Genomic DNA, 19405 nt, shown 5'->3' on the forward strand with positions numbered 1-19405 from the left:
TGATTTCATCTCTCTGTTTAACTTATTCTTTGCTTTGTAATTATTAGCAATTATTGTACAATAAGAAGCTAATGAAGAAGAAGAAGAATTTAAAATTGCAGTACTTTTTTGGACATCCAGGCATTTTGGAGGTTTTAAAATTAGGAATTTTTTGTAAAAGGCATAAAATTTATGTGACGTTGATTGCTTTCAATACTCCCTATGGTTCAGTTGTGATTTGTATGTGAAAATCGTAAATTCTTCTTCTTCTGGATCAATTTGATTTTAGTATTCATTGATAATTACGTACAATTGACTATTCATTCTGGAATCTAGCTTTCATACTAACTTTTAATTATTGTATTGTATTCAGTCTTCATGATTTGATTTATTTGTATTTTTTCCTATACCCAATAATTTCACATTTTCTGTATGATAATTGTAATGATATTTTTATTCATTGTCATCCCGTTAAAATGTGATGAGAGCTGCGATCTGCTCGGGAAATATGACGTGTGTTGATTTGAATGGGATTAGAGCTACGCTCATGGTGTGGTGTGGGGTAGTGCCACTGGTTCCGTTGCTGGTAGTACATGTGATTCTTTGAGGTGGTGGTTGTCGATGTTGGGAATGGCGACACACTAGATGAACGGGTTGGTGGTGCGGTGGCGGGGACCGTGTACTGGCTTTGGCATTGGAAATTGGTAGTGGCAACATCTAGAAAAAAGTTGTGATTTAGAGTGTATAAAAGGTGCTGTTTAGCTGCAATTTGTGACTGATAAGTGATGATACATAAGTTTTGGCCTATAAAATGTGTGACTTGTGACCAAAAAAGTGGTGATCAATTAATTTAATAATTTTGATCGATAAAAAAGTTTCAACCTATAAAATTTGTGATTTGTGACTGAATGTGACCAATTTTATATTAATTGTAACTGATTGTGACTTGATCATATTTCGTCACAGTTAAAAGGTTGACCTAGTCACAGACAGACACACTGAATACAAATTTGATTACATTTAGTCACAATTAGGATAAATTTGGTCATAGTTAGTCACAGATAATACATGTTTGTGACTTGGTTATAGACAACCGTAAATTACACTGTCACAGATAGTCACACTGAAAACAAAAATGGTCACAGTTAGTCACAGATTACACAAATAGTGACTTGGTTATATACAGTTATAAATTAAACGGTCACAAACAATCACACCGAAAATAAATTTGGTCATAATTAATTACATATAACATAGATCTTGTCATAAAAAAATTTGATCACATGCAATACAGGTTTTGTTATATGCATATTCATCTCACCTGATTAGGTCACAAAGTCAATAAAGCTGGTCACAGGTCATTTCCAAAAAAAAAAAAAAGGGAAAAAAGGTAGTTGCCGAAGGCCGCTGGAATAATTGGCTGAAAATTTTAATAGTATGATTTTTGAAATTTCAAACTTTATTTTCTTAATTTTGAAATTGATCATATGTAATATTCATCCTGCATGATTAGGTCACAGATTTAATAGAATTGGTCACAGGTCACAATAGGTACATGTCACAAATCTAATGAAATTGGTCAAAAGTCATTTATAAAAAAAAAAAAAAATGAAAAAATGTGCAGCATCATTTGTTGGAACGATCGCCTAAGTCGTTGTCGAAATATTTTCTGGTGAAGAATTTGCCGCTGGAGCAGTCGCTGGAATAGAGGCGAGTCACCGAAATTCTCGCCGGAGCAGGTTGCCGGAAGTAGGGTGGGTCGCCGGAGTTGAGGTTGGGTTGAGAGAGAGAGAATTGTTTGAATTTAAAATTTAGTATGATAAATTATTTGGGGTGGGGTGGGAGAGAGAGAAGATTAATTATATTATAATTAAATATTTAATAAATTTAATTATCACCTTATTTTTGAAAGATTTTTATATGTTTTTTAGTTGTGAAATGTGATTTTTAAATGTAGGATTTGTGTGGTGTTCCCTTTTTACATTGGACTAATTTTTAATAAAAGACGGGAAAATTACCTAGAAACCTACCTTTAAAGACTAATTTTCAAATATAGAGAAGGTTAATTTTAATTTCAAAATTCAGGTGATAATTAAATGTTAATAAATATAATTAATAAGAATTTAATAAAACCTAATCTACATATACTATCCACGTACTCCAGTGACTTCACGCCCATTTCAATTCATTCCCAAATTGTAAGTAACCCTAACCATGTCTCTCTATCAGCTTCTCTCTCAGTGTCGTCTCTCTCTCTATCACTTTCTCTACCATCAGCCACCTAACCCTCTCCTTTTCCGGCACCACAAAGTTCACTGACCACCGCGACCAAAAAAGCAACACACCTGCCATGGCTTCTTTTGCAACACCGCTTGCCACTGCTTGCAAAAGCAATGGTAAAGACTGGTGATGACTCGAGCCTTCTCATTGGAGATTTCTTCATTTATCTATCCTATTTTACTTCACCGAAAAACGATCTGACCACTCTCATCATCGAAGCAGCGGCGGTTTGTGGTGGTTTTTTAGGTAATTTTTAGATGGCTTTTGGTGGGTTTTAAGTTGATTTTGCGATGGTTTTGAAGTGGTGCTGGCAGTGTTTTTGAGGAATGCAGAAAAATTACCAAAATTCGACGTTGATCTATTGGAATTCCCTTAAAATTTAGAGCATCTGGAAGCTAAATTCTTCTCATGGTAGTGGTGTGTTGTGAGTGCTTTTGTGCAGTGGTGCTGTGGCGATTTTTTGGGTGCTGTGGTGATGGTAATTGTGGGAGACAGTGAAATAGATGCAGTGGTGCTCATGGTGGTATTGGGGGTGTCATGATTTTTCTGATCTGTTGTTCTTTGGTGGTGATGGTGGGATGTGGATTTGGTCACAGACAGTCATTTTGAATATAATTTTGATCACAGTTAGTCACACCGAAGGCAAAGTTGGTCACAGTTAATCACATGTATGCGGTGTGTGCAGATTTATTTGTGGTGACCCTATACGACCAAGTATGTGTTTGTTGTGACTATTTGTGACCAATTTTGTATTGATTGTGACCAGTTGTGACCAATTTCGTGATTATAACCAGTTGTGACTTGAGATTGGCATAATCACAGATAGTCACGCTAAATACAAATTTGGTCACAATTAGTCACAAATAACACAGGTATGGTCACAGATGTCACTAGTGCAAATCTGATCACTTACAATACACTATTACGACCACCACAATTTTTTGGAGATTTGTCAAACAGTGGGGTGTAGAGAGAGAAATTGTTTTCAAATTTTGGAGATTTTTCTATTGGCGAGCCGGAGCAGTGCCTAGAAGAGATATCAGAGTAGGCGTTGGAGTGGTCATTGGAGCAATTTGCTGGAGTGGTCGTCGGAGCAGTTTGCCGAGGTGATCGCCGAAATAGTTGCCAGAGCGACCACCGGAGTGATCACCGGAACAGTCGCCGGAGCCATTGCCGAAGCGATCTTCGAAGATGATAGCCATCTCTGGTTTGAGATGTCAACGAGCCGGCTCACGAGCCAAAATTCTTGGCTCGAGCTCGGCTCGGGCTTTTCTAAGCGAGCTTTTTTTAGCCTGAGCCGGGCCGAGCAAAAGCTTGGTCAAAAAATAAAGGCTTGACCCGAGCTTTCGGCTCGGGCTTTACCGAGCCGGGCCGAGCTCGATTTCTGGAATTTTTTTTCTATACCTATTGCTGCCTGTTTGGCAGCTTATTTTAGCTGCCAGGCAGTAGATTTGCTGCCGGTTGCAGCAAATTTGCTGTCAACAAGCTGCAGATTTTTAACTCTTTTTTTTATAAATAATACGGGCCGGCTCGAGATTTTTAACTCTTTTTTTAAATAATACGGGTCGGCTTGGCTCGAGCCAGCCCTAAAAAATGAGGCTCGGCCCAAGCCTCGAGCCGAGCTACGAGTGGTCCGAGCCCGATTGTCATCTCTATCTCTGGTAAAAGGGTAGGGCTGCACAAAAAAATAGCAAAATCACAAACCGAATCAAAACTGTTTAGTTGAAACTGTTGGTTCGGGTCCACATGGACCCGTGGTTTCTTTTTCCTCAAACCGAACCAAATCGTTTCAAAATAGTTTGGTTTAGGTTTTGATTTTAAAAAACCGCACAAAATCATACCGAGCCATTTTAAATTTTTTAATTAAAAAATTAATTTTATTAACTTAAAATTTTTACAGTTTTCACTATTAAAAAAAACCAATTTAACAATACAAATTACAACTAGCCTATTGAAATGATCATAGAAAGTAAATTAGATTCATCATTATTGACTTATGATTTAATAGGTTCACAATATGTCCTCACCCGATATCTAAACTAAACTAAAATTATTCCAAAATCATATGAAATGAAAAAAAAAACATATATTTTCAACAATCCAAATCATAATTTAACAAAATTACATCAGTAAATCACGTCCAAATTTTCAGAAACCATAACATAAGCTCTCATTTCATTTACATTTGACATTGTCTATCATTGCTAAACGAATCGCCAATCATGTTTACATGTTAGTCTACTAATATCTACCTGAATCGTCTCTTTCTCTCTTCTCCTTCGATAAGTCTTAGATTTTTATTCAAGTCATTTTTCATTGTTCTTTCTTTTATTTATTTTTTTAAACTTATTATACACTTGTGAGTCGTGGTTTAGATAGAAAAATGATTGTTTGTGTCCTAGATGATTAATGAACTTATTTTTTATTTGAAAAGAACGAATGACGAAGCGTATTGATTGTGTGAAAATATTAAAGTTCCCTAATTAGTACTACTACCTTTTACTTTACATCTCACTAGCAAAACGAAAAGGAGTTTTAATTAAACTATAATAATAGAATATAACTCTACATTTACCAACCGCTATATAACAATATGAATGTCAAACAAGAAAAAGGTAAATAAAAATGAAGAAATATATATTTGTTCTATTAACATTTTTTAGCAACCAATTTTTGAAAATAATTTATCCATGGATTTCATGGTAAATATGAATGTAATTTAACATTTAACATTATTAGTTCTCATTTACACTTATATTTAACTATGTTTAATACATTATTATAATTTCGAAAGGTAAACCGCGGATTAAAACCGAACCTAACCGCAAAATATGGTCTGGTTTGAAAAATAAAATGGTTTGATTTGGTTTGAAAAAATTTCAAACCGCAAAAAATGGTTTGAATTGAAAATATAGCATAAACCACCCAAATCGAACCGTGTTCACCCCTAGGTGGAGGAAAGGTGGTGCAATGGGGTGATAGGATGAGGTGAATGGCATAGGTGGAAATAATTAATGGATATTATATTATAATTTAATATTTAATAAATTTATTTACCACCTGATTTTTGAAATATTTGATTGAGTTTGTTATTTATGAAACGTGATCTTTAAAACTATGAGTTATGTGGTCTTCTCATAAAAGGCAGCAAGTAGATCTGGGTTGGGATAGCATTATCCCTTAACCTATCAATGTCCGTTTTGATTTCTTCATCACGTAACGTAAATTCTCCTCTTCATCTCTATCGGTTGTGCACCAATGTAAGCTCATTTCAAAAACTTCGCACGTCTTTCATCAAGACTTTCTGGTATCTTAGTCCAAAACTCGTATCCAAGAGCACAGTTATCGAGATTGCTATCGAAGAATCGATCCTCTATTTCACTATTACTATTCATCTTCTTTGAACACAACCATCAGGAAGGAAGAAAGAAAAGGACTGGTGACTTAAACGAAGAAATAGTGGAAGATGGCCATATTTCCACAATAGCCTTTGACTGAAAAATCCTATTAAAAAAATTTGAAAATATAAACAGTACCACAAGGTCGAAAATACCCCCAAATAAGAGAGGAAAAGAGGAAAGAAAGAGAAAATTAAGAGAAGAGAAAAAGAAAAATCTTATCACCATTGCTAGAGATCGCCATTTCTTACAGATTATATTTGATTCTTTGTAATTTACTCACCATTGAGGTCTAAGACATGTGAGAATTAGAATATTTATGGTTTGAATATGTTAAGTTATGAGTTTAATACATACAAATTTGAATGTTTAGGGTTTGAATATGTTATAAGAGTTTAATTCAAATTTTTATAGTTAAAATAGAAGAAAAAGTCGAATTTGAGTTTGAAATGGTTAAAAAAAGTGAAAAAATGGGACGGAGCTCGTCGAAAATGGAGTTTTCCGGCAGCCTTGTTGGCCGTCACCCCATATTTTCTTTTTCTTTTTCATTTATTTTTGTGAATATTTTAAGAAGAAATTAAATTAAATATTATTTTTTTATTGAAGTAAGTGTTTAAATTAAAGTAATTAAATATAAATAACTAATTAAGATAATTAATTAAAGAAATATTTAAAGAAGAAACTAAATTAAATATTAAAATTTTTATTTAAGTAAGTGTTTGAAATAAATAATTAAATAAAGCAATTAAATATTAAATAAATAATAAGTTTTTTATTTGAGTAAGAGTTTAAAATAAAATAAAGTAATTAAATATACATAACCAATTAAGCTAATTAATAAAGAAATATTTAAACGAGAAATCAAATTAAATATTAGATAATTCTACATGTACTAATTCATAAAAATGCTATAATATACATGTGGAATTCCATGAGTTGAGCATTGAAAAAATTATTTTTCAACTCTTCAATGATGTTATGCCACTTGTTTATAAATATTTCATGAATTATGTAAATTGTCTATTTAAGTAAAATAATTAATTTCTTTTTATCTCATTTTATTTAAAATATAAATAATTTAAATAATGAAATAAACAATTTAAATAAATATAATAAACAATTAAATATTCAATAAATAAGAAATTAACATAAATAAATAAATGAAATAAATAAATATGAAATAAACAATTAAAATAAGTAATTAAAATAAATAATTAAATAGAGTAATTAAATAATAAACAAACAATATACTTAACCAATTAAAATAATTAATGAAATATTTAAATAGAAAATTAAATTAAATATTAAATAAATAATTTAATAAATCAATATTTAATTTAATTTTTTATTTAAATATTTAAGTAATTACTTTAATTGTTTATATATATTATTTGTTTATTATATAATTATTTATTTTATACTTTATTTGTTTATTTAAATATTTTATGAATTGTGATAATTATGTTTGTATATTGTTTATTTAAGTAAATAATAAATAACTAATTGAAATAAATTAAATAAATATTAAATCTGATAAATAAGTAAATTAAATATTAATTAAGCAATAAAATAATTAATTAACATAAATAAAAAATATATATAAATAATAAAAAATAGTTTAAATAAGTAATTAAATATTAAATAAACAATTCAAGCAAACAATTGAAATAAATAATTAGCATTTAAATATTAAAGAAATAATTTAAATGAACAATAAATATAAAAAATAAAAAATGATTAATTAAATATTAAAAAACAATTTAAATAAACAATTGGAATAAATAATTGACATTTAAGTGTTAAATAAATAATTTAAATGAACCATAAATATAAATAATAAAAATAACTAATTAAATATTAAATAAATAATTAAAATAAATAATTAACATTTAAAATAAACAATTAAACATTTAATTAACAATTAAAATAAATTTTAAATAAACAACTAAACAATTAATATAAATAATTTAAATACACATCTAAATAAGTAAATAAACAATTTAAATAAATAATTAACAATTAAATATTCAATAAACAATTTAAATAAGTAAATAAACAATTTAATTTTCAAATATTATGCTTTATCCATTGTTTCTTACAAAATGTTTTAACATTTTAAATTTTACAGGATGGGTCATCATTTGGACGCTGTCATGAGACAGATTCTTAACAAAATTATGTCGAGCTGTAACTTTACCAACTTCTCATTAGTCATAGGTTTGTCGGATGAGGAGCACGCATACATGTTACGTCGATCTTACTTACGATAGTAACTCTGGCACAGTTAGGAAATGCATTCGGGAATACGACGATATGTCTGACAAGTTAAAGTTGAGGATGATGTTTAGACTGGAGAGAATACTAAGGTGTCATCACAAGAAGACGTCGATTGATGTTTTTTATTAGGATGTTGTTGATGACATTGACACATTCAACAATTATTCATAGGAACAGAGCTGACAGTCATCAGCTTTCTTCGATAATCCTGAGGTACGTATTATTCATTTGTGATTTATGTTGTACGTTACTTCGAAATCTCGATGCATGGTCATTAACTCGGTCAAATGTTAATATGTCAGTTTGAAGTACTCACTGAGGATGAGTGGGGATGTACACAGATATTTTATTAGAATCGTTATGAATGTCAATGAGGATGAGAGGGGTGCCGGTGGAGGGGACGAAATAATTGTAATAATTGTATTTATGAAATAATTGTATATATTTTTTATTTATGAAATAATTGTATGTATTGTAAAATTTATTTAAATAAGGTAATGAAATATTAAATATATAATATACACAACCAATTAAGATCATTTATAAATGAAATATCTAAATAAGAAATTAAATTATATATTAAATTTTTATTTACTTAAGTGATTAAATAAATAATGAAACAAAGTAATTAAATATTAAATAAATAAAATACATAACTATGCTGAAGTGGACATCCAACTTGATAGATAATGTCGCGAGTTTGGATGACGTGACAATTATGATGGAGAGGGCAATGGAAGTAACACCCTGTAAGAAATATGTTATTGACGTGCCAAGCATATGGTTAGCAAGAGGACTAAATCGTCGTCACAACACATTGTTTCTCCGTACACAATCGAGACAAAGAAGAAAACATCCATCGACGATACGTTGCCTAACCTCTTTCGTGAAATCGACCCAGGGCGATTGTGGAGTCTTCGCATTGAAGCACATTGAACTTTTAGCAGGACGTGGCGTAGAGTTGATAAACCAAACGCACATTAAAATGTAATCATTTTTTAAAATGTAAGCGTTCCTTTATATACATTGTGATCTGTAGTTGTAATAATTTAAAATATAAGTATTTTTAAAAATTTTTGTAATATTTTAGTTTTTATATAATTTTATAATAAATAACTAATTACCCTTAATTACATATATGACACGCTATAATAAAGAAAATTGAGGAAATTGCTAACATACTATAAATAGAGAGTACATACGATTAAAGTAGATATTACATAATCGTCAAGTATATTTTCATGTAATCAATAACACACTATAAATAGAGAAAATTGAAGAAATCAGTAACATACTATAAATAGATAATACATATGATTTAAATAGATATTACACATTTGTTGGACAGAGAATAAACTCTATAATCGGGAACTTCCCACTCGACTTCATTTGGTAGAAAAAATATATTTTCGTCAGTCCTGAATAATGTTCGATGTCATAATGTTCGACTCTCATCTCTGTTAAATATTCTCATGCACCGTGTGATTTATGTTCTAATTAAATATTAAACAAATAATATACATAATCAATTAAGGTAATTAATTAATGAGATATTTAAAGAACAAATTAAATAAAATATTAATTTTCTATTCGAATAAGTGATTAAATAAATAATTAAATAAAGTAATGAAATATTAAATAAACAATATACATAACTAATTAAGATAATTAATTAATGAAATATTTAAAGAAGAAATTAAAATAAATATTAATTTTTATTTCAATAAGTCTTTAAAATAAATAATTAAATAAAGTAATTAAATATACATAATCAATTAAGATACTTAATAAAGAAATATTTAAAAGAGAAATCAAATTAAATATTAGATAATTCTACGTGTACTAATTCATAAGAATGTCCATAATATACATGTAAAATTCTATGAGTAGAGCATCGAAAAAAATATTTTTCAACTCTCCAATGATTTTATGTCATTTGTATATTATGGTGTAATATTCTTGTTTAAATAAGCATTTAAAATAAAGTATTTAAATATTAATTATTAAAAATATACATAACCAATTAAGATATGTAATTAATGAAATATCTAAATAAGAAATTAAATTAAATATTAATTTTTTATTTAATTAAGTGATAAAATAAATAATTAAATATTAAATAAATAATATACATAACTAATTAAGACAATTAATTAATAAAATATTTAAATAAGAAATTAAAATAAATATTAATTTTTATTTAAATAAATAATTAAATAAAGTAATAAAATATTAATTTTCGTGAATATTTTAAAAAGAAATTAAATTAAATATTAATTTTTGTATTGAAGTAAGTATTTTAAAAAATAATTAAATAAAGTAGTTAAATATAAAGTGAAAAGTGTTTGGTTTTTCAATTTGTTACTTAAGGGTATTTTTGTCTTTTTAAACAAAATTTTATCTTTGTAATTGTATAAACTATTTAAGGATATTTTTGTCTTTTATTCAACAAAAGACCATTTTGATGATTGGCAAAATTTTTTGGTTAAAGTGAAAAAATGGCATTTTGACTTGGCCCTTCTTAAATGTACCCTGACTTAAACTAAAAAATGGATAAAATTTGAAAATCCAAATAATTTATGATCACAACAACAAAAATTTAAAACCTACAACGGATCCAAACACCAAGCATAGATCTTTGCAAGAGTCAAGAGAAGTGATCAACATGTTTGGAAAAAAAGGACAATTTCCTCACCTGGATCGTCAAGAAAAATGTATCTAGGTTTGTCAACGAGTCGAGCCGAGCCAACTTGCGAGCCAAAATTTTTGGCTTGGGCTCAGCTCGGACTTTTTTAAGGCGGGCTTTTTTTGGCCCGAGCCGGGCCAAGCAAAAGCTCGATCGGAAAATTAAAGCTCAACCCGAACTTTCGGCTCGGGCTTTACCAAGCCGAGCTTGATTTCTGGATTTTTTTTCTATACCTCTTGATGCCTGTTTGGCAGCTTAAAATAAGCTGCCAAATAGGCAGCTTGTTATAGCTGCCAACAGGTAGCAAGTTGGCTGCCTTAACCGGCAGCTTCATTAGGCAGCTTGTCATAGCTGCTAGTTTGGAAGCTATGGCAGCAAATTTTTCATCTTTTTTTTCATTATTTTTTATTTTATTATTAATACGGGCCGGGCCGGCCCGGCTCGAGTCAACTCTAAAAAATGAGGCTCGGTGGCAGTTTGGCAGCTATGGTAGCAGATTTTTCATCTTTTTTTTATTATTTTTTATTTTATTATTAATACGGGCCGGGCCGGCTCGAGTCAACTCTAAAAAATGAGGCTCGGTGCCTTAGAGCCTTGAGCAGAGCCGAGCCGGCTAGAGCTTTTTTCGAGTCGAACTACGAGCGGCCCAGGCCGACGAACCCGATTGCCATCCCTAAATGTATCATACCACAAAAAACCATTGCACGAGGTAGATTTTCAATCTTCTAGCAACAATCACTTTTATATAAAGTTACAAAAATTGTACAGTAAAAGTTAAAACAATGATATGAGAACAAAGTTAATAATCGATTATGTAAGTTAAAAATAAGCCATAAAATAAAAGAATTAAAGTGAAAAGTTGCGCACAATGAAACGAGATATCGAAGAAAAAATGTCAAGGTTATAAAAGGTGGAAGGGAAGGTGTGTGTTTTTGTGTGTGCATTTTCTCTGGCTCTCACTTTCATTGCTTTAAGAGTAGTGAACTAGGGATGGCAACATTGTATTTTCTTTGGCTTTCACTTTTATTGTTTATCATATTTTTTAGATCATCTTAGATGTCACCTTCTATTAGAAATAATGAAAATTTGTGGCATTTTTTATTTATAGTATTAAATTCTTAAAAAGAAAAAGGGGGGGAGTTAAACAGGGTGGGGTCCTTGTTATCCGTACCAGCCTCAAGACGAAATCCTCCTTCTCGTCCCTAATCGGAATACCCGATGAAGCGGGTAATCTCCGCCTCCCGTAGTTATCGGGTTTGACGATTTTGCCCTTTAAATTTGATTCATTAATATCCCCAAGTTTGTACCCTTTCAAAATCAACAATTCTAACTACGACTTTTTAATTTTATTATTAGTGAAATGATGCATTAACAACGGCATTTCGATGTTATTATTAAATAACAAAGGTGCTAGGGATTTTCAAAATTTTACGAGTCCATCTAAAGTTTCACTTGATTAGAGTAGTATTATGAAATTCAAGTTGATAATACGAACTAAGAAAGTTAAATGCGTTGGTTTCTAGTTAAGAGCATAAATATCGAATATAATAAATCTCATTAGATTAAAAATAGGAAAAATGCAAGATCGTGTAAATGGAATTTAAAAAAAAAAAATTGAAAAGAAATAGAGTAGTCAGAATTTTTTGTATGAGTAGAAGATATCGTCGTGAATAAATATAAAATAAATATACGATTCTCCATTTGTATAAATAAAAGTTCGCAACGGATTACTACACAATTGGCTATATGTTAAATAAACAAGTAAAATTATTTTAAACTAACTTCTTGACTTAGCGATTGTTTCGCTAATTTTAGACATAAAAATACTATTTGTTACGCCCCTATCTGAACCGTCTCGGGACGCTCACCATCACACATTCCGACTTGATAGATACCCGTCCGAAGTGTTTTCGAAGTGATATCACCAAATGTCAACAACTTAGTAGCACACTGCGATGTATAGGCGATCATGCTGAACTGATCGAAGCTCCTCGCCTCCGAGGCTGAGGCCAAATGAACCCCTGTCAGAAGATCCGTCGCCAATTTCAGAAAGAGATTTGTGTCAAGATCCTCTCTGCACCTAAGGTTTAAATTGATTTGACGTTTACATGAGGCTAGTTGATGTGACTTATCAACTTTATGTCAATTCAATTCAGGAGAAACAAGCTGTCCGCCCACTCTATAGACGCGGTTGATTGACGCCTATGAGCGGACGCCTCATACCGTCAGATGTATACACGTGTCCCACATCCAACGGCCTATCCCACCTATAAATATCCAAAGTCTGGCAAGAAGCAAAGGGAATGAAACTCCTACTACATAGCACTCCATAGCAAGTTTATATATTTTCTCCTCCCCCTTATTATTATTTGTCACAATTCTTGGGTACTATTCCGACCACCTTAATCTGACTTGACTGTCGGAGTGTATACGGCCACCACCACCCCCGCTGGTCCCGGCCGTGTGCGTCTGACCGTGCGTTAATTGTACGCAGGGAGGAATACGTGAAGTAGCATCGGTTGGTCACGTGGAAGGTCCAATTTTCGAGGTTAACAGATTGGCGCCGTCCGTGGGAAACATTTCCCGTACAAAGTTCTGCATTCTCCACCGGAGAAGTTACCAAAAAACTAGCGACTAACCCTGAAAATGACACGTTCTTGAAAAAGAACAAAGTCGAGTTACAATCTAAGTTTGCACCACCCCTTGAAAAAGGAAATAGGATGACCTATAGCCATGAAGACGACAACTCTATAAGAGAGGCCTCTGAAGAAGAGGTACTCCATAACAATGTTACTCATCAGAGACCACATCACCGGTGTCGCCGAGGTGGAAGAACAGCCATGCTCACTGAAGGAATGGCTCAAATAGCTGCGGGTATGAAAGACATCGTAGCTCAGAATATGGCAATGCATGAACTCCTCATGCAAGTCCAGGGTCATCAGGGCTATCAAATGCCCCAAGGATCTTATCCGGTGCAAGAAGTCCCTGTATCTCACTCACGAGGCCACATGAGCCGGCACACAGAACGCCGCCTCGAAAGAGAGATGAACACCGAAGCCACATCTTATGTGTAAGGGAGCCAGCCATCAGAACCACACTTGGGGGACAATTTCCCTCAAGAATACGGGGAACAAAGGTCAGCAAGCATCTTCGACCGGATAGGGGAGGATCCTAGCAATAGGGTCCGTCCGATAAGAAGATCAGTTCGTCCAGATTAGGAACAAGAGCAGGTTCCTCCTCCTCCTAGAAATAAGAGGGACAGGAGAAACCTAGTCGATTGGGAAAGTCGAGGAAAAGCACCTCCATCTCCCTAGAACATTCAAGATGATGAAAGGTCAGATGGGTCCTGTCGATCTTATGAGATTGATGATGATGATGATAACCTCCCTTTCTCAAGGGAGATCCGAAGCTTCCTAATGCCTACAAATTTCATGCTCCTTAAGATCCTCAAGTATGAAGGAAAGTGGGACCCGGAGAAGCACCTCACCAAGTACATGACACAAATGAGCCTCAGAGGAGCCTCGCTTACTTTAAAATGCAGAGCCTTTCATTTAACACTAGGCGGAGCCGCCGAAGTGTGGTAAAACAGGCTTCCTCCCCTAAGCATTAGAAGTTGGCCAGATTTGAAAAAAGTATTTTTGAACCAATACCTCTCACACAGGGAAAGAGAGGCACCAGTGCAACGCCTGCAGGATATGAGGCAGGCCCTTGGGGAGACGCTGAAAAGCCATCTCGCCATATTTACAGACGAAATCACCTACTGCGAACAGGTCATTGACAGAGAAGCCCTTTCAACCCTGAAAGGCGGGCTCTACATGAACACTTTGTTCTGGAGGGATGTACGTAGCAAGAATCCCTCCACATATGACGAACTTGTGGAAATGATGAGAGTGGAAATTGTGAGTGAAGAAATGATTGATCATCACAATCGTGCCACGCAGGGACTCCCTCCGCCTCAAAGGCAGGTAGGTTGAGGACCCGCGGCACACCTTGTTACTCAGCAATGGACCCAAGCAGGTCATATAATAGCTTCCACGTCCGGACAGGCCCTAGCTTTCACAACATTGAATGCAGTACTGGTGTTGGCATATGAGAATGCCCCTGCTGAAGCGGGACCATCTGGAAGAGCTGATAACAAGAAAAAAAAGAAAAAAAGGTCAAACAGACCCTTGGAAGGGTCGGGGTTTTGTACTTTCCATCAACTCTATGGGCACGACACTAGTGAGTGTCGAGACGCCAATCGACGCTCTGATCGAAGCAATCCACACACTTCCAGCAGGAACGAATATCCTCGCAGATCCGCCTTCTCGAGCAGGGGGAGAGAGGATACAGAGAACAATCACCTCGGAGGAGAGAATCAACAGATCGAGGTCAATCTAGACAGAGAAACCAGGCCCCATTTTCTGGGAGCTAGGTCATCAGGGAAATCGATACCATCATTGGGGGACCCCACATCGGTGGTAATACCAGGAATGCCCAAAGGAATTATACAAGGGAAGCAAAGGACCCTCCAATGATCACTTACATTGTCAACGAGTCACAAACAGCCGACAGGATGGCCCCAATCACTTCTCCCAGGAAAACGCAATGGGGATTCACCACCCCCATTGTGATGCATTGGTTGTAAGAGCCATAGTGGCTAGAAACGGACTGAAACGCATGCTCGTCGACAATGACAGTTCCGTGAACATATTGTTCGGCTCCACTTTTGACAAAATGCAAGTTGAACATGGGTTGATCCCCATGATCAACCCACTATTCGGATTCACTGGGGACAGCATCGTCCCACGAGGACGGATCACTCTGCCCGTCGAGATGGGTTCAGCACCGCTAGTGGCCCAACACTTCATGAAATTTTTGGTGGTAGATCATAGATCGACTTATCATGGAGTATTGGGAAGACCCGCTTTGAAAGATCTTTGGGCTGTCACGTCCATCCACTGCTTGTGCATGAAGTTTCCAATTGAACATGGGATTGCTGCGGTCCGAGGCAATCAAATGGGCTCCAGGGCGTGTTACTTAAACTCGCTATGAAAGTCCGAGCCTCGAACTGTTAATGTAATCCTATCTGAGGTTCTCGCTGAAGTTAGTATAGATGTGAAAATGCTCGACACCCTTGAACAAGGGCATACCTCTGAACTAGAGGAAGACGTCAACATGAAAAAAGGCCCCCTAAACAAGGACACCTTCTTGATAAGTTAGATCCCCGAATAATTGACTCTGAACTAAATGCGACCCCAATGGAAGAATTGGAGACTTTTCCCTCCAACCCAGAAGACCCTAGTCAGGTCTTGCGTATAGGAAAGTCATTGTCCCCTGAAGCAAAAGTAGAGATGATATGCTTCCTGAAAAGGAACTTGGATGTCTTCGCATGGAAGCATGAAGATATGGTGGGAATAGATCCTAAGATCAGTTGCCATCACCTTAACATCAACCCTTCCTATTCCCCCCCATAGACATAAGAGACGTGCCCTCAATCCGGAAAGGTATGAGGCATTGAAAGACGAAGTGAACAAACTTAGCCGCAGTGGTTTCATAAGGGAGGCCATCTACCCGAAGTGGATATCCAACCCGATCCTGGTGAAAAAGCCCAGCGGAAAGTGGAGGGTATGCGTAGACTTTACAAACTTGAATAAGGCATGTCCTAAAGACAGCTTCCCACTTCCAAGAATAAATCAACTTGTGGATTCTACTGTTGGACATGAACTACTGAGTTTCATGGATGCATACTCAGGGTATAACCAGATACCCATGTTCCGACTTGATGAGGAGGCTACATCGTTCATAACGGACAGAGGTTTGTATTGCTACAAAGTCATGCCCTTCGGATTAAAGAATGCCGGAGCCACATATTAAAGGTTGGTCAACATGATGTTTGCTGAATTCATTGGCAAAACCATGGAGGTCTACGTGGACGACATGCTAGTCAAAAGCCTCCAGGCGAGAACACGTAAGTCACATCGACCAAACTTTTCAGATACTTAGGAAGTATAATATGAAATTGAATCCCCTCAAGTGCACCTTTGGAGTGGCATCGGGTCAGTTCTTAGGGTATATTGTCAATCAAAAAGGAATTGAAACAAATCCAGTGAAAATAATGGCCTTACTAGAGATGAGGTCACCTCAGAAACTAAAGGAGGTCCAAAGCCTCAATGGTTGGATAGCCGCACTTAGTCGCTTCATCTCCAGGGCCACAGATAAAAGCTTGCCTTTCTTCAATGTGCTGAAACAAGGAAAGAAATTTCAATGGATTTCGGAGTGTGAAGAAGCCTTCCAGGCACTGAAAAAGCATCTCGGAGAGGTGCCTCTCTTGTCGAAACCTCAACCGGATGAGTCACTACTACTGTACTTAGCAGTTTCGGATGTGGCGGTCAGCACCATCCTAGTCAGGGAAGAAAGTGAGCGCCAGTTGCTAGTGTATTACGTCAGCAAAGCACTCTTCCCAGCTGAAACACGCTACCCAGACATGGAGAAACTGGCGCTCGCCCTTATCACAGCCTCAAGAAAACTGAGGCCGTACTTCCAGGCCCACTCAATTCTAGTTCTCACCAACTTACCGTTGAAGTAGGTGATGCAGAAAACAGACGCATTAGGATGCCTGCTAAAATGGGCCATCAAGCTCAGTGAGTTCGATCTAACGTTCCGACCTCGACACGCCATCAAGGGCCAAGCCCTTGCTGATTTTATGGTTGAGTTTGCCAAAATCCCAGAAATGGAGGCGATAATGGAACCAGCCGAGCCCCTCACATGGAAACTATTCGTAGATGGGTCATCAGGAGAGACTGGCTCAGGGGCAGGGATCATACTGGAAAGCCCGGAGGGCCACAGGCTAAATTATGCAGTAAGGTTCGACTTCAAAGTCGAGAACAATGCTACTGAATACGAGGCCCTTTTGGCAGGTCTTAGACTTGCTAAGGAGATGCGGGTCAAAAGGCTCCTGGCGAGTAGTGACTCCCAACTTATAGTGAACCAGGTCAATGGAAACTTTGCAGCCAAAGATGGTAGCATGATTGCGTACTTGAAATTGGTTCTGGACATAGTTCCTCATTTTGAAAAGTTCGAACTGACTCAAGTTCCCCGTCTAGAGAATGTACATGCAGACGCCCTTTCAAAATTGGCCAGCAGCAAGGATTCAGAGCTGCTAAAGGTCGTCCCTATTGAGCACTTATCAAAGCCTTCCACCTTCGGAGGTGAAGAGATACTATGGATAGAAGGCACCCCATTGTAGATGCAGCCTATCATCGCATACCTGAAGGATCAAACACTGCCTGCTTCTAAAAGCGAGATGAGGAAGTTAAGAAGAAGGGCTGCACACTTCGTCCTGCAAGAAAATACTCTTTACAAGAGAGGCTTTGCCTCGCTGCTTCTTCGATGCATGGGAGGCGAAGAAGCCACATATATACTCAGGGAAATCCATGAGGGAATATGCGGGAATCACTCCGGAGGAACGGCTCTGGCACACAAGGTTCTCCGTCAAGGCTACTTCTGGCCAACCCTGAAAAGGGATGCTTGTCAATTTATCCAGAAATGTGACAAGTACCAGTGCTTCTCGAACATACAAAGACAGCCTGCTCAAGGCCTCTTCGTAGTAACCAACCTTTGGCCATTCGCCAAGTAGGGGATTGACTTCATTGGTTCACTCTCAAAAGGAAGAGGAAGTGCAACTTTCGCCATTGTCGCTATTGACTACTTTACTAAGTGGGTCGAGGCAGAACCGCTTGCCAGGATCACCGAGGCGAATACTACCAAATTCGTCTGGAAGAACATCATTTGTAGGTTCGGCATTCCCCACTCCTTAGTGTCTGACAATGGAAGGCAATTTGACAACAGGAAGATGCGAGACTTATGCGACGAACTAGGTATAAAGAAGGACTTCTCAACACCTCATCACCCCCAAGCAAATGGGTAAGTTGAAGTAGTGAACAAGACTATCAAGCATACCTTGAAAAGGAAGCTTGACACCTCAAAGGGGGCCTGGGTTGATGAACTCCCCCGCGTCCTCTGGGCTATCAGGACTTCTAGCCGAACTACAACAGGTGAAACGCCATTTCCCATGACCTACGGAGCCGAGGCCATGAGCCCGGTAGAGGTCTGGGTCCCATCACATCGTAGGATACACTTTAATGAGATCAGCAACGACGATGCTCAAATAAGCGAAATGCACCTCCTTGAGAAGAGGAGGGATGCCTCCCAAGTGAACTTGGCAAAGTACCATCGAAAGATGACCCGCTATTATAACTCCAAGGTCAGACGTCCTCAGAAGGGTCTTCCAATCTTCAAAGCCAATCGGGTCAGGAGTGTTTGGCCCGAACTGGGAGGGTCCTTACCGCATCCGCAGGGAATCCCGACCTGGTACTTTCGAAATTGAAGACATGGCAGGAAAGGCACTGCCTCATCAGTGGGACATCGAACACTTGAGGAAGTACTATCAATGATAAGCCTTTGTTCCGATCCGATCTCAATATGGTCGAATGACTCGATTGTTCTGATATGGTCTCAGTTGTAAGTCCCCTAACTTACTAAGTGCGGGAATTGCCTTGGTAAAGTGTGGTGTAATTTATCTCAAGTAATGAAACTTCGGTTCTGTGCCACATTGGTTAGTTAATAATTTCCTCAGTCCTTTGATATGTTTACTTAAGTGATCCGATCTTCAATTATTGACTGATTAGCTCTAAGCGACTCTTCATGTTTGCTTAAGTGGTTCGCTTCATATTAACTTAAGTGGTCCGATCTCAATTTGTTAATTGTAACGTTAAGAGTCGCTTCATGTTCGCTTAAGTGGTTC

General features: G+C 36.1%; 1 protein-coding gene across 1 annotated transcript in view; it reads right to left on the minus strand.

The window, feature by feature from the left end:
- The window catches only part of LOC111371172, an 89194-nt gene that overhangs the window by 25274 nt on the left and 44515 nt on the right, over nucleotides 1-19405 (minus strand). The gene's annotated exons all lie outside the window — the stretch shown is intronic.

The sequence above is a fragment of the Olea europaea genome, chromosome 22 (assembly GCF_002742605.1).
Source record: "Olea europaea var. sylvestris chromosome 22, O_europaea_v1, whole genome shotgun sequence".
Taxonomy (NCBI): domain Eukaryota; kingdom Viridiplantae; phylum Streptophyta; class Magnoliopsida; order Lamiales; family Oleaceae; genus Olea; species Olea europaea.